The sequence below is a fragment of the Arachis hypogaea genome, chromosome 15, assembly GCF_003086295.3.
Source record: "Arachis hypogaea cultivar Tifrunner chromosome 15, arahy.Tifrunner.gnm2.J5K5, whole genome shotgun sequence".
Classification (NCBI taxonomy): Eukaryota; Viridiplantae; Streptophyta; class Magnoliopsida; order Fabales; family Fabaceae; genus Arachis; species Arachis hypogaea.
Genome location: NC_092050.1, coordinates 57,415,053 through 57,430,262, shown reverse-complemented (window position 1 = coordinate 57,430,262; position 15,210 = coordinate 57,415,053). Strand labels below are relative to the sequence as shown.

The 15,210-nt window shown below is 38.2% G+C and overlaps 1 non-coding gene across 1 annotated transcript; it reads right to left on the bottom strand.

Moving 5' to 3' along the window:
* Window positions 1–14,859: 14,859 nt before the first annotated feature.
* LOC112753733 (small nucleolar RNA R71) lies at window positions 14,860–14,967 on the bottom strand. Its single transcript, XR_003178103.1, has one exon. It is a non-coding gene; the product is annotated as a small nucleolar RNA R71 (small nucleolar RNA).
* Between the last annotated feature and the right edge of the window lie 243 nt (window positions 14,968–15,210).

The window sequence follows — 15,210 nt, the reverse complement described above, 5'->3', positions numbered from 1 at the left end:
TATGAAAGAATGAATATCTCATGATTTTGAGCATAGCTTTGATGTGTTTGGTTGATTAATGATAGGTGAAGAAAGCTTGGAGAAAGGTTGAAGCAAGAAGGAATGGCTAGGAGGAAGAGAGGACAAAAAGTTTGAGCAAAAGTTTGCCTCAAACTTTAGCTCAAACTTTTGGATTAATTGAAAATGAACCAGGGAGCAAAAAGCTGGACCAAAAGTTAGCCTCAAACTTTTGTGCAAACTTTTGGGCAAAAAGCTGGAGCAAAAGTTAGCCTCAAACTTTTTGGCTAACTTTTGGGCAAAAAGCTGGAGCAAAAGTTAGCCTCAAACTTTTTGGCTAACTTTTGGCATCACAAATCAACACCCTGGAGAGCAAAAGTTTGCGCCAACGTTAGCCCCTAACTTTTTGGCTAACGTTGGCGCATGAAAAACACACCCTGGAGAGCAAAAGTTTGCGCCAACGTTAGCCTCTAACTTTTTGGCTAACGTTGGTGCCATGAGTATGCAAGGGGAGGCCAACGTTGGAGCAAAAGTTTGACCCCTAACTTTTGCCCCAACGTTGGTATCAGCAAAGAAGGGTGGCTGATGTGAAAAGTTGGAGTAAAAGTTAGCCTCAAACTTTTACTCAAACTTTTACTCAAGCTTTCATGATTCCAAACCCGGTTCAATTCGGTTCTTCTCCAAACTCCAAGAGCAATCAACCAAGGCCTCTATCAACCCAATTCCATCAAGAGCAAAGGCCCGAATAGAGAGAATAGGAGGCGAGCTCCACTAGGGAGCATTAGGAATACAGAGCTCTCTCTCTGAGTTTCATTTTCTGTTTTGAATCTTGAATTGAGATTGGAAGGAATTCTGTTTTCATTCTCTATTTGCAACTTCTCTTTACTTCTTCTACAATCTTTTTTTTAATTCTCTGCAACTTTTCTCTTGTTGAATCAAGGAAGGATCCACTCTTGAGATCTTCAACATCCTTTTAAATTTCTGCAAATTAAGCACAGTCACTTTGCTCTCTGATCTCCTTGTTCCCAATTTACTTTCCAGCACTTTTGTTCCTCTGCATTTTACATTTGAGCCACTGTGATCTGAATTTACTTTTCATGCAATTTTAATTTCCTTGCAATTGTTCTAAGCTTTGATTTACTGCTTTCATTTAATTTCCCTGCACCCAGTCTCCTTTACTTTCATGCAATTTACTTTTCTTGAAATTTAAGATTCTTGCTATTTTACTTCCTTGTTCTTTAAGTTACTATCCAATTTACTTTCTGCACTTTAATTTTCCTTGTCATTTACTTTCTGCTGCATCAATTATCACTCAAATGTTAGCTTGACTAAACTAATCATCCACTAAAGTTGCTTAATCCATCAATCCCTATGGGATCGACCTCACTCCCGTGAGTTTTATTACTTGATGCGACCCGGTGCACTTGCCGGTTAGATTTGGGTGTTTTGGAGAAATTTGTTTTTCCACAAAAAAATATCCCATCAAGTTTTTGCCTCCAGAACCATTGGGCGAATGTATGAGGTTGGATTCACTGGAAGACGCAGTACAATAGATTTTTGAAGAAGAAGAACTTGAAGGGTTAACAGAGGAGGAATCAACATCTAGCGAAGAGGCTGCAACAGTAGAGATTCATATAAAGGGTGCACCAAAGGAAGAGAATGAAAAAAAGAAGCACCTAAACTTGAACTCAAAGCACTGCCACCCACTCTCAAATATGCATACTTCGGAGAGAATGAAAGTTATCCAGTGATTATAAACTCAGCCCTCAGCCAAGATCAAGAGGATGAACTACTCCAAGTATTGCGAAAGCATAAGGATGCCATTGGATGGACCCTCACTGACCTGAAAGGAATCAATTCGGCTATATGCATGCATAAGATACTGTTGGAAGATGATGTCAAACCATCCATTCAACCCCAAAGGAGGCTGAATTCAGCCATGAAGGAAGTGCTACAAAAAGAAGTCATGAAGTTATGGCAGAGAGGGGTGATCTACCCGATCTCAGACAGCCCATGGGTTAGCCCCGTGCATGTTGTCCCAAAAAAGGGAGGAATCACTGTAGTCCCCAATGAGAAGAACGAACTAATCCCTACAAGGACCGTCACAGGATGGCGGATGTGCATAGACTACAGAAAGCTCAATGAAGCTACAAGAAAAGATCATTTCTCCCTTCCTTTCATGGATTAGATGCTGGAAAGACTTGCAGGACACGCATATTACTGTTTTCCCGATGGTTATTCAAGATATAACCAAATAGTGGTTGATCCGAGAGACCAAGAGAAAACCTCATTCATTTGCCCATATGGAGTGTTTGCCTACTGGCGCATGCCATTTGGGCTATATAATGCACCTGCAACTTTCCAACGCTGCATGCTCTCCATTTTCTCAGATATGATAGAAAAATTTATTGAAGTCTTTATGGATGACTTTTCGGTATTCGGAGATTCCTTCCCTAATTGCCTAAATCACTTGGCCCTGGTATTAAAAAGATGTCAAGAGACCAACTTGGCCTTGAACTGGGAGAAATGTCACTTTATGGTGACAGGAGGAATAGTTCTTGGCCATAAGGTTTCTAACCGAGGCATTGAGGTAGACAGAGCTAAGGTGGAACTCATTGAAAAATTACCCCCACCAAGTGATGTCAAGGCAATTAGGAGCTTTTTAGGGCATGCCGGCTTTTACAGAAGGTTTATTAAAGATTTTTCAAAGATAGCCAAGCCCTTAAGCAATCTCCTTGTATCTGATACACCATTTGTCTTTGATGAAAAATGCATGCTAGCATTCAAAAACTTGAAAAAGTGGCTGTCCTCTGCCCCTATCATTTCCCCACCTGATTGGAACTTACCATTTGAACTGATGTGTGATGCATCTGATTTTGCAGTTGGGGCAGTGTTAGGACAAAGGAAAGATAACTTGGTCCATGTGATATACTATGCCAGCAAAGTCCTCAATGACACTGAAAGAAATTATACCACTACTGAAAAAGAGTTGCTGGCAATAGTTTTTGCATTTGACAAGTTTAGATTGTACCTCATTGGTGCCAAAGTGATCATTTTCACAGATCACACAGCACTTAAATATTTGTTTGCCAAGCAAGAATCAAAACCAAGACTAATAAGATGGATCCTATTATTGCAGGAATTCAATATTGAAATTAGAGACAAGAAAGGAGTGGAGAACAAAGTAGCAGATCACCTATCCAGAGTCCCTCATGATAAAGAAGGATCACATGATACAAGTGTAAATGAGTTCTTCCCAGATGAGCAGTTGATGACGGTTCACAGAGCACCCAGGTTTGCAGATATTGCCAATTTCGAGGCAACTGGGGCTTTACCTCCAGAAATCAACAAACATCAAAAAAGAAAGCTCATCAATGACGCGAAGTATTTTGTTTGGGATGAACCTTACCTATTCAAGAAGTGTTCAGATGGAATCCTTAGAAGATGTGTTTCAGAAGAAGAGGGAAGAGAGGTCTTATGGAACTGCCATGGCTCGTGCTATGGAGGCCACTTTGGAGGGGAAAGAACTGCAGCCAAGGTGTTACAAAGCGGATTCTTTTGGCCCACCCTTTTCAAGGATGCCAAGGAAGTAGCAAAGAGCTGCAATGAATGCCAAAGAGCTGGAAACCTACCCAAAATCAATGAGATGCCACAAAATTTCATCTTAGAACTGGAACTGTTTGATGTATGGGGAATCGATTTCATGGGACCATTTCCATCCTCATATTCAAACAAGTATATTCTAGTAGCAGTGGATTACGTTTCCAAGTGGGTAGAGGCCATTGCAACCCCAACAAATGATAACAAGGTGGTCATGAACTTCCTCAAAAAGAATATCTTTAGCTGGTTTAGAGTCCCACGAGCGCTCATCAGTGATGGAGGGAGCCATTTTTGTAACAGGCCACTAGAAGCTCTTCTCCTATGATACGGGGTAAAGCACAAGGTTGCCACACCTTATCACCCCCAAACAAGTGGGCGAACCGAGATATCTAACAGAGAGTTAAAAAGGATTCTGGAAAAGACTATAGGAGCATCAAGAAAGGACTGGTCGAAGAAGCTAGATGATGCTCTTTGGGCATACAGAACGGCATTCAAAACACCAATTGGGATGTCCCCATATCAACTGGTGTATGGAAAGGCCTGTCATTTACCATTGGAGCCTGAACACAAAGCCCTCTGGGCTCTCAAGCTACTAAATTTTAATAGCCTTGCCGCTGGTGAAAAAAGAGTCCTGCAGCTGCAGGAAATGGAGGAATTCAGATCTCAAGCCTATGAAAATGCCAAAATCTATAAAGAAAAGGCAAAGAAAAGACATGACCTCAATCTGACACCCAAGAGTTTCGAAAAGGGATAGCAAGTGCTCCTCTACAACTCCAAATTGAGACTTTTCCCTGGGAAACTCAAATCAAGGTGGTCTGGACCCTTTCTTGTGACAAAGGTCTCGCCGTATGGACACATAGAAATCAAGGAGGAAAGCTCAAGGAGGACTTTCACTGTGAACGGACAAAGGCTCAAGAATTACATGGGCAACATGGGGGAAAGCCCCAAAGTGAAATATCATCTCAACTGATGGAGAAATCGTTGATCTAGTGATGCTAAAAGAGCGCTTCGTTGCGAGGCAACCCAACCTAAGGTAGTTTCCTTTTCATGATCATTTCAATAAAAGTTACAAGTAGTTTACCCTGTATTGCGAGGAGCTAAGTTTGGTGTTGCACACCAAAACAATCCAAGAGTGAATGTGTAATACTAAGTTTGGTGTTCCACTAAAGATTTCAGTTAGAATCACACTACACCTCTTCAAGAGCAAATTGCTAGCCCCAACCAATCAGGGAAACCACTTGACAAGAGTTTAGTTTCTAATTCATAGTCGTTTTAGTAATAAAAGCACATAAGATCCTCTGCATGTATTCAATCTGTTGCATTAGGCAAGGAACTAAGTTTGGTATTCACACACCAAATCAAGTTCAGAAACTCACAAGCATACATGCATGCTAACTAATTCTCAAGTGCTTTGGGAACAAGCAACTTCCAATAACTTTGCAGGAATTCAATTAAATCTTCGGGAACAACGGTGCACCATCATCCAAGGAGGCGAAGAAGGATGCAAAAGCTGTGGACGATGACAACAAAGGGATGGCTAGAAGTCACCACCAAAAGGTTGTATTGTTACTTGATTCCATATGCTTGGAAATGCTCAAATTGGAAGTCTGAATGTATCCCTGATTATTAGCTACTCTTTAGTTTACATCACTAGGATTTATTGTTCGTTTTTCCCCGCCTTTGTCATATGTGTGTTGTGCCAAGCTATCTACTGCATTTTCACCTTGCCTACTTGTATGCTTGTCCTTTAAGTCAAATAAAAAGAGATGTTATGAAAGACCAGAGTGATGTTCAATTTGTGGAGTAAGTTCTTAAGCTTGTGGTGTAGTAATTACTTAGCTAAGTTGGTTCCCCAACAAGGTAGGAAGACAACTATCTGTCCTGAATAATATGCTTGAAACACACCCCATGAGACTAGCTAAATAACAAGATCCTAATAAGAAAAGGGAAAAGAAAAATGAAAGTTGAGAAATAAAGAAAAAGAGTAAGAAATAAGGCTAGGCACCAAGGGTTGAATCTTAAGGCAAGTGTCTGTGGTGCTCCTGTGCAAAGGATATACTTGGATGAATAAGCTCTCAGGGGTGCCTTATCACTTGTTAACTTGGGTTAACTAACCCGGGATTATCAGCTGAAAGTCCACTATCAAGAGTAACCCTTGCTACAGAGCACTTAGTAACCCAAAGAAGTGCTGGACACCAAGGTCTCAAGAAGAAAAATAACAAACCATGTGCCTGTGGTGTGAATGTATGGGGGAAAGAGACTTGAGGGAGTAAGTCTTTAGGGGTGTCTTAACACCTAGCACCTTGAACCAACTGGTTCGGGAGTGCTGGCTGAAAGCTTATATTAAAGAGTCGCTCCCTTACAGAGCACCTAGTCTAAAGAACACAATCAAACCCTGAAAAGACAAAGGGATCAATGAATAAAAGTCTCATAGGGTGCAATCAAGTGAGTATTCCAGGGCATGGTAAAGGTCTGAAAGCCAATGAAGGAATGAACCTAAGTTGCTATGCATGAAACCCCATAAAACCAAGGACATGACTTCCACAACAATGACTCATTTCTCTTGTCATTTCATTCATCATTCTCATGTTTCAGTACTTGCTTAGGGACAAGCAAGCTTTAAGTTTGGTGTTGTGATGCCAGGGCATTTTGGCCAGTTTCACTGACCTTTTCTTTACTGTTTTAGGGTAGTTTCATGCATTTTCTTAGTTAATAAGCAAGTTTTGGGTAGATAATCACTTACATCTTGATTCAAGCAAATATTGTGAATTTCATGTTATTTTATGAGAATTATGCATGAATTGAATGAAAAATTGGATAATGCATGTCTCATAACTTGGATTAGAGCTTTGATGCACTTTATTTGCTTGATTTCAGGACAAAGGAAGCAAGGAAGAGATACATTAGCAGCCACGTTAATCTAATTAACGTAACCACTAACGTGGAATGGGAATAAACTTACAACGTTAATGAGAAAAGTGATTGCCAATAACGCCTTCAAAACCATCAGGGCCCACGTTAATTGCCATGTTAACTACATTAACGTGGTACTTAACGTGGAGAGAAAGGGAGCTCCAGCGTTAGTGGTAAAAGTGAATACCACTAACGCTCCAAATTGGCAATTGGCCACGTTAAGAGTCACGTTAACTCAGTTAACGTAAACTCTAACGTGGAAAGGGAAGACAATGCCAATGTTAGTGACACTCACCTTTGTCACTAACGTTGGACTAAGCCCAATTGGCCACGTTAAGAGTCACATTAACTACATTAACATGAGCTCTAACGTGGGAGGAGCAAGGAATCGCCAACATTAGTGAGACTCACCTTTGTTACTAACGTTGGACCAAGCCACTATGAGCCACGTTAGTTGCCACATCAATTGCATTAATGTGGAAGCTAACGTGGAGGAAAGAAATGATGAGCCAACGTTAGTGACACTCACCTTTGTCACTAACGTTGGAGATGGCAATCACCACCACGTTAAGACAATTAACATGAGGCACTAACGTGAGAAGCGGCGATTGGAGCGTTAGTGACAAAGGTAAGTGTCACTAACGCTCTCGAGGCTAAGGCATGCCCACGTTAAGAGCCACGTTAGTTATACTAACGTGGACTCTAACGTGAGAAAAGGGGGGCTAAGAGCAACGTTATTGGCAAAGGTGAACGCCAATAACGCTTGCGATGGACCAAGAGGCAACGTTAGTGGTCACGTTAGTGCCACTAACGTTGAAGTTAACGTGAACCATCTTGGGCTAGGGACGTTAGTGAAAAAGGTGATTGTCACTAACGTTCTCGAATCCACATTTTCACTTAACGTTAACGCCACTAACGTCCTAGCTAAAGTCCATGCCTACTTCACACTTTCTCTGCAAGTAAAGCTGAGCCCACTGAAGATTCCAAACTGCTTCAACTAAAGATCCAAAGGCCCATATCCAAAGACCTGAAGAGCCAACTAGAAGATCAGAAGAGTAGTATATATAGGAGTAGTTTTGAACTAGAGAAGAGAGCTTTTGGCCATTGGGAGAACTACTCTCTGTATAATTTTATTTTCTCTGCACTTTTAGTTTTACTTTGAGAATGTATTTTCCATCTTTGTTTTCCATTCCCAGAGCTATGAACAACTGAACCCCTTTCATTGGGTTAGGGAGCTCTGTTGTAATTTGATGGATCAATAATAGTTTTCATTATTCTTCTTCTTTCTTTTCTCTTGATCTTACTAGAAAGCTTTCAATCTTCATCCAATTGAGTAGTTGTCTTGGAAAAGAAGCTATTCATACTTGGATCTCTTCGGAACCTTGGAAGAGGAATGAAGAGATCATGCTAGAAATGCTTTCTCATGTTGGACCAAATTGGGGTTTGGATGGATATAGTGACATATAATCCTACTAACATTTTGATTTGGGAACACATGTGGCATAATCAGTGACCACACTTCATCTCTTCTCATGAGCAATCAGACCAAAGAATTGGCTATTGATCAAGATTTGAGAGATTGAATTACCAAGGAATTGGAATTCAATCACTTAAGATTGCCAAGGAGATTAATGAATGCATTGATTGAGGAAAAGATGAAAATGAACTTGATCCAGAGAATACAACATCTCCTGAGCCCAATGAACTCCCCATTTCTGATCTTACCCATTCTCTTTACTTTCTGCCATTTACTTTTATGTTCATCCTCCCCATTCCTCATTTAAGATTCTGCAATTTACTTTCCGTCATTTACATTCAGTCCTTTATTTCCAGTAATTATATTTCCTGCCATTTACTTTCCGCCATTTAATTTCCTGTAATTCTCCAATCAAATTCTGCTTAGCTCAACTAGAACATTCCTCCAATTAAAGTTGCTTGACCAATCAATCCATGTGGAATTCGACCTCACTCTATTGTGAGTTTTTACTTGACGATAATTCGGTATACTTGTCGAGCGAAAATTGTTGAGAGACAAGTTTTCGTGCATCAAATTCAAGCTTGGGCAAAAGAGGAGGAGAAATTGTTTGAAGTGTTAGCATCATGTAGAGTAGTTTCTAGAGAGAGAAGCTCCCTCTTCTCTCTAGAATTAGGACTAGAATTCCTTAGATCTAGGTTTAATTCATGCTTTGATTTACTTTTCCTTTACAATTTCTTGTTCCTCTACTCTTCCTCTCTCTAATTTTGTATTTCATTCTTGTAATTGCTTACTTTGTTGTTGATGCACTCTTTCTTCTTCTATTTTCTTTTAATGCAATTTATGATTCATGTTCTTTTATTATTGATTTGCTTTATTGTTGTTCAATTCCTTGCAATTGAGTAGTGTAGATTTACTTTCCCTGGAATTTTACTATGCTTTCCTTTTATGCCTTCTAAGTGTTTGATAAAATGCTTGGTTGGATCTTAGAGTAGAATTTTGTGCTCTTGGCTTGGGAAGGTAACTTAGGAACTCTTGAGTCACTAATGTCCAAGTGATTGATGATTGGGAGCCATTGATGCTAGATCTCACTAATTGATTTGGTGTAGAACTAGGACTTATGGACTTGGATTCATATAGGTCACTTGACTTTTTTCTACTATTAGTTAGGGGCTAAATTAGTGGGATTGATTCTTGCCAATTCTCATGTTGTGGTTAGTGATTAGGATAGAGATCCTTGACCACCTAACCTTGCCAAGACCTTTTTGTTAGTTTATTTCCTTTGCCATTTACATTTCTTGTCCATCATCTCAAAAACCCCAAAACATACTCCATAACCAATAACAAGGCACTTTATTGCAATTCCTAGGGAGAACGACTCGAGGTTTAAATACTTCGATTTATAAAATTTAGGGGTTTGTTTTAGTGATAAACAAATTTTTTTATATGAAAGGACTATTGTTTGGTTTAGAAACTATACTTTTCAATGAGAATTCATTAGTGGAATTCTAAACCGTCAAAAGTCCGTTCATCATTAGGCAGCATGGTCCAAGTGAAGCTGTTTATAACAAGCTTCAATGAAGATTGGATGGTCAAGATGTCTTTTGAAGGGATTGGAATGAACGGTGTGCATGTAAGGGAGGATGAGGACAAAGATCACCTCTTCATTGGGTATAATGCTCGGTCTCCAAGGTATTGATTCTTGCAGATTTGTGCTTCCTAACCATGCACATGTGACTTACCTTTTCTCCTTGGGATGACCGTACATGGCATGGTGTTGTCTTTTCCTCAGTTTTCTTCATACCTATCCATTTAAATCAATGCAACAACAAGCATCAAAATTTGAATTTAGCCTAGTGGTGGTCAGCAAGTGAAAAATATAGAAAAGTGAAAATAGAATTTGCTATATGTTCCTTATTTGTGAATAACCAACTATGCCCCTTTAGAATTGAACAAAATATTGATGAACACCAAAATTGTTTTCTACCAAGTTATTCATATGAAGTCCAATTAATGTCTGTCATAGTTAGTATATTCATTACAAGGAACATATTATTTTCTACATTAATAAAATAAATTCATAAAGTGATGCAAGATATGGTTCATCTATTTCATGAACTTGAGTCCTTGAGCAAAAGTGACTTTCTTGAAATTCATAGCATATGTAGAACACCAAACTTAATGTTTGGCTATATACTTCAATAAAAATGAATGAGTAAATATCCTAAGATGGTTATATGATCATCATGCTTTGAAAAGCCATTTTGGAGTGCCTTTAGGCACACCAAACTTAGGAATCAGACATATGCTTCAAAACGATATGTGCAGTTATCAATTCTACTCAAGAGAGCTCAAATTTATGCTAGAAGAATCATTAATTATTGAAATTTAAAATGACAGCAAGAATATTAAATCATGGGCCGCCTCCCATGGAGCGCTCTTTTACTGTCACTAGCTTGACATTGGTTCCTTGTTAGGGTGGTTGATGATTATGGTGCCTCAGCTTGTCCCCTCTCACTGTGAGCCTTCTTCCTGTGCTTTGATGAACAATCTCTGTATGCTCCAGTGAGAGTATCTTATTGACAATATAATAATCATCAGATTGTGGGTCTGTCTCCAACTGTTGGTAGATGATGAGCGGATAATTTATACGCTTTTTGACATTGTTTTTAGTATGTTTTTAGTAGGATCTAGTTACTTTTAGGGATGTTTTCATTAGTTTTTATGTTAAATTCACATTTCTGGACTTTACTATGAGTTTGTGTGTTTTTCTATGATTTCAGGTATTTTCTGGCTGAAATTGAGGGACTTGAGCAAAAATCAGATTTAGAGGTTGAAGAAGGACTGCTGATGTTGTTGGATTCTGACCTCCCTGCACTCAAAGTGGATTTTCTGGAGCTACAGAACTCGAAATGGTGCGCTTCCAATTGCGTTGGTAAGTGGACATCTAGGGCTTTCCAGACATATATAATAGTCCACACTTTGGCCAAGAATAGACGACGTAAACTGGCGTTCAACGCCAGCTCTCTGCCCAATTCTGGCGTCCAGCGCCAGAAAAGGATCCAAAACCAGAGTTGAACGCCCAAACTGGCACAAATACTGGCGTTCAACTCCAAAAAGGACCTCTACACGTGTAACACTCAAGTTTAGCCCAAACACACACCAAGTGGGCCCTGGAAGTGGATTTATGCATCAATTACTTACTCATGTAAACCCTAGTAGCTAGTTTATTATAAATAGGACCTTTTACTATTGTATTAGACATCCTGGATTGTATTTTGATCCTGTGATCATGTTTTGGGGGCTGGCTATCTCGGCCATGCCTGGACCTTCACTTATGTATTTTCATACGGTAGAGTTTCTACACTCCATAGATTAAGGTGTGGAGCTCAGCTATTACTCAAAGATTAATGCAAAGTACTACTATTTTCTATTCAATTCATCTTATTTCGCTTCTAAGATATCCATTTGCACCCAAGAATGTGATGAAGGTGATGATTATGTGTGACGCTCATCACCATTCTCCCCTATGAATGCGTGCCTGACAAACACTTCCGTTCTACATGAAATAAGCTAGAATGAATATCTCTTAGATCTCTTAATCAGAATCTTCGTGGCGTACGCTAGAATGATGGCGGCATTCAAGAGAATCCGGAAAGTCTAAACCTTGTCTGTGGTATTCCGAGTAGGATTCAATGATTGAATGACTGTGACGAGCTTCAAACTCGCGATTGTTAGGCGTTAGTGACAGACGCAAAAGGAGGGTGAATCCTATTCCAGTATGATCGAGAACTGACAGATGATTAGCCGTGCTGTGACAGAGCATGTGAGCATATTTTTCACTGAGAGGAGGGGATGTAGCCACTGACAACGGTGATGCCCTTGCATAAAGCCAGCCATAGAAAGGAGTAAGACTGATTGGATGAAGATAGCAGGAAAGCAGAGGTTCAGAGGAACGAAAATCATCTCCATTCACTTATCTGAAATTCCTACCAATGATTTACATAAGTACCTCTATCCCTATTCTATTATTTATTATTCGAAAACATCATTATCAATTTATATCTGCCTGACTGAGATTTGCAAGGTGACCATAGCTTGCTTCATACCAACAATCTCCGTGGGATTCGACCCTTACTCATGTAAGGTATTACTTGGACGACCCAGTGCACTTGCTGGTTAGTTGTATCGAAGTTGTGAACCATGGTATTGGCACCATGTTCTTGGCGCCACTGCCAGGGAAAGAAAGAGCCATGAATTTTACATAATCAAAGCGTAATCACGATTATGCGTACCAAGTTGCTCATGTTGCCAGGGATTGTTTGAGCCTGGACATCACAATTTCGTGCACCAAGTTTTTGGCGCCGTTGCCAGGGATTGTTCGAGTTTGGACAACTGACGGTTCATCTTGTTGCTCAGATTAGGTAATCTTCTTTTTGTTTTATTTTCAAAAATTTTTCAAAAATATTTCAAAACTTTCTCATCTGTTTTCGAAAAAAAAAATGTTTTCAAAAATATATTTTTATTCAGAATTTTTAAGAATGAATTCTAGTGTTTCATGATGATTTGTTGAATCCTGGCTGGCTGTAAGCCATGTCTAATCTTTTGGACTGGGGTTTCAACTTACCATCACAAAAGAAGAGATTCTCACACACTTAGTTGCTCTATACTTGAAAAGTATCCATATCTGCTGAAGCTTGGCTGGCCATTGGCCATGTCTAGTGTTTTGGACTGGAGCTTTCATTGAAAGCTTGGCTGGCTAGTGAGCCATGTCTAATTCCTGGACTGAAGCTTTAGACTAACATGGCAAGATTCCTGGAATTCATATTAAAAATTTTGGAATCCTTATTTTTCTTTCTTTCTAAATAATTTTCGAAAAATATAAAATAAAAATCCAAAAAAAATTTAGAAAATCATAAAAATCAAAAAATATTTTTGTGTTTCTTGTTTGAGTCTTGAGTTATATCATAAGTTTGGTGTCAATTGCATGTGCATCTTGCATTTTTTCGAAAATTTCATGCATTCATGGTGTTCTTCATGATCTTCAAGTTGTTCTTGGTAAGTCTTCTTGTTTGATCTTGATGATTTTTTGTTTTGTGTCTTTTATTATTTTTCATATGCATTCTTGAATTCTTAGTGTCTAAGCATTAAAGAATTCTAAGTTTGGTGTCTTGCATGTTTTCTTTGCATTAAAAATTTTTCAAAAATGTGTTCTTGATGTTCATCATGATCTTCATAGTGTTCTTGGTGTTCATCTTGACATTCATAGCATTCTTGCATGCATCACATGTTTTGATCTAAAAATTTCATGCATTGCATCTTTTTAGTGTTTTTCTCTCTCATCATAAAAATTCAAAAATCAAAAAATATCTTTCCCTCTTTTCTATCATAATTTCGAAAATTAGATTTGACTTTTTCAAAACTTTTTAAAATCAAGTTGTTTCTTATAAGTCAAATCAAATTTTCAATTTGAAAATCTTATCTTTTTCAAAATCTTTTTCAAAAATCAAATCTTTTTCAAATTTCTTAGTTATTTTCGAAAATTCCAAAAATATTTTTCAAAAATCTTTTTCTTATTTTTATATCAATATTTTCGAAAATAACAATAACAATTAATGTTTTGATTCAAAAATTTCAAGTTTGTTACTTGCTTTTTAAGAAAGGTTCAAACTTTGAGTTCTAGAATCATATCTTGTGATTTCTTGTGAATCAAGTCATTAATTGAGATTCTAAAAATCAAATCTTTTTCAAAAACTAATTTCTATCATATCTTTTCAAAAATATCTTCTCATCATATCTTTTTCAAAAATTTGATTTCAAAATATCTTTTCTAACTTCCTAACTTCTTATCTTTTCAAAATTGATTTTCAAAACTTGTTTCAACTAACTAACTAACTTTTTGTTTGTTTCTTATCTTTTTCAAAACTACCTAACAAACTCTCTCTCTCTCTCTAATTTTCGAAAATATCTTCCCTCTTTTTCAAAAATTTCTTTTTTATTAACTAATTATTTTTGTTTTTATTTTTGATTTTAAAATCTTTCGAAAAAAAAAATTTCGAAAAAAAAAACACTAACCTTTTTCAAAAACTATTTTCGAAAATCACTAACTCTTTTTCAAAAATTATTTTCGAAAATTCTCCCTCTCCCATCTTATTCTATTTATTTATTCATTTACTAACATCTCATCTCACATCTCTGCCCTCCTCACAGTTGTGTTTCTTTCTTCACATCACATTCTTTGTCTCCCTCTTTTCTTCCACTCACAAAGGGATCCCTATACTGTGGTATAACGGGTCTATATTATTATTATTATTTTTTTTCTGTGCCCTTTTCTTTGTCATATGAGCAGGAGCAAGGATAAGAACATTCTTGTGGAAGCAGATCCAGAACCTGAAAGGACTCTGAAGAGAAAATTAAGAGAAGCTAAAATACAACAATCCAGAGATAACCTTTCAGAAATTTTCGAACAGGAAGAGGAGATGGCAGTCGAAAATAATAATAATGTAAGGAAGATGCTTGGTGACTTTACTGCACCTAATTCCAATTTACATGAAAGAAGCATCTCCATTCCTGCCATTGGAGCAAACAACTTTGACCTGAAACCTCAATTAGTTTCTCTGATGCAGCAGAACTGCAAGTTTCATGGACTTCCATCTGAAGATCCTTTTCAGTTCTTAACTGAATTTTTGCAGATATGTGATACTGTTAAGACTAATGGAGTTGATCCTAAAGTCTACAGGCTCATGCTTTTCCCTTTTGCTGTAAGAGACAGAGCTAGATTATGGTTGGATTCTCAACCTAAAGATAGCCTGAACTCTTGGGATAAGCTGGTCACGGCTTTCTTAGCCAAGTTCTTTCCTCCTCAAAAGCTGAGCAAGCTTAGAGTGGATGTTCAAACCTTCAGACAGAAAGAAGGTGAATCCCTCTATGAAGCTTGGGAGAGATACAAAGGACTGACCAAAAAGTGTCCTTCTGACATGCTTTCAGAATGGACCATCCTGGATATATTCTATGATGGTCTGTCTGAGTTATCTAAGATGTCATTGGATACCTCTGCAGGTGGATCCATTCACCTAAAGAAAACGTCTGCAGAAGCTCAAGAACTCATTGACATGGTTGCAAATAACCAGTTCATGTACACTTCTGAAAGGAATCCTGTGAATAATGGGACGCCTATGAAGAAGGGAGTTCTTGAGATTGATACTCTGAATGCCATATTGGCTCAG